Below are 778 nucleotides of genomic sequence, written 5' to 3' on the forward strand. Positions count from 1 at the left end.
AGACAGTCTCTTCAATAGGTGGTGCTGGGAAAACTGGACAGCTACATGTAAAAGAATGAAAGTAGAACACTCCCTAACACTATACACAAAAATAAGCTCAAAATGGATTAGAGACCTAAATGTAAGGCCAGACACTATAAACCTCTTAGAGGAAAACAGGAAGAACACTCTTTGACGTGAATCACAGCAAAATCTTTTTTGATCCACCTCCTAGAGTAATGGAAATAAAAACAAAAATACACAAATCGGACCTAAGGAAAATTCAAAGCTTTTGCAAAGCAAAGGAAACTACAAACAAGAAAAAAAGCAGCCCTCAGAATTGGAGAAAATATTTGCAAATGAATTAACTGACAAAGGATTAATCTCCAAAATATATAAACAGCTCATGCAGCTCAATATTAAAAAAATAAACAACCCAATCCAAAAATGGGCAGAAGACTTAAACAGACATTTCACCAAAGAAGATGTACAGATGGCTAAGAAGCACATGAAAAGCTGCTCAACATCACTACTTTTTAGAGAAATGCAAATCAAAACTACAATGAGGCATCACCTCACACCAGTTAGAATGGGCATCATCAGAAAATCTACAAACAACAAATGCTGGAGAGGGTGTGGAGAAAAGGGAACCCTCTTGCACTGTTGGTGGGAATGTAAATTGATACAGTCACTATGTAGAACAGTATGGAGGTTCCTTAAAAACTAAAAGTAGAATTACCATATGACCCTGCAATCCCACTACTGGGCATATACCCACAGAAAACCATAATTCAAAAAG

At 36.6% G+C, this 778-nt stretch overlaps 1 protein-coding gene across 4 annotated transcripts in view; it reads right to left on the reverse strand.

Moving 5' to 3' along the window:
* The window catches only part of AMOTL1 (angiomotin like 1), a 106520-nt gene that overhangs the window by 74564 nt on the left and 31178 nt on the right, over positions 1 to 778 (reverse strand). The gene's annotated exons all lie outside the window — the stretch shown is intronic.

The sequence above is a fragment of the Physeter macrocephalus genome, chromosome 16 (genome assembly GCF_002837175.3).
Source record: "Physeter macrocephalus isolate SW-GA chromosome 16, ASM283717v5, whole genome shotgun sequence".
In the NCBI taxonomy this organism is placed as follows: Eukaryota; Metazoa; Chordata; class Mammalia; order Artiodactyla; family Physeteridae; genus Physeter; species Physeter macrocephalus.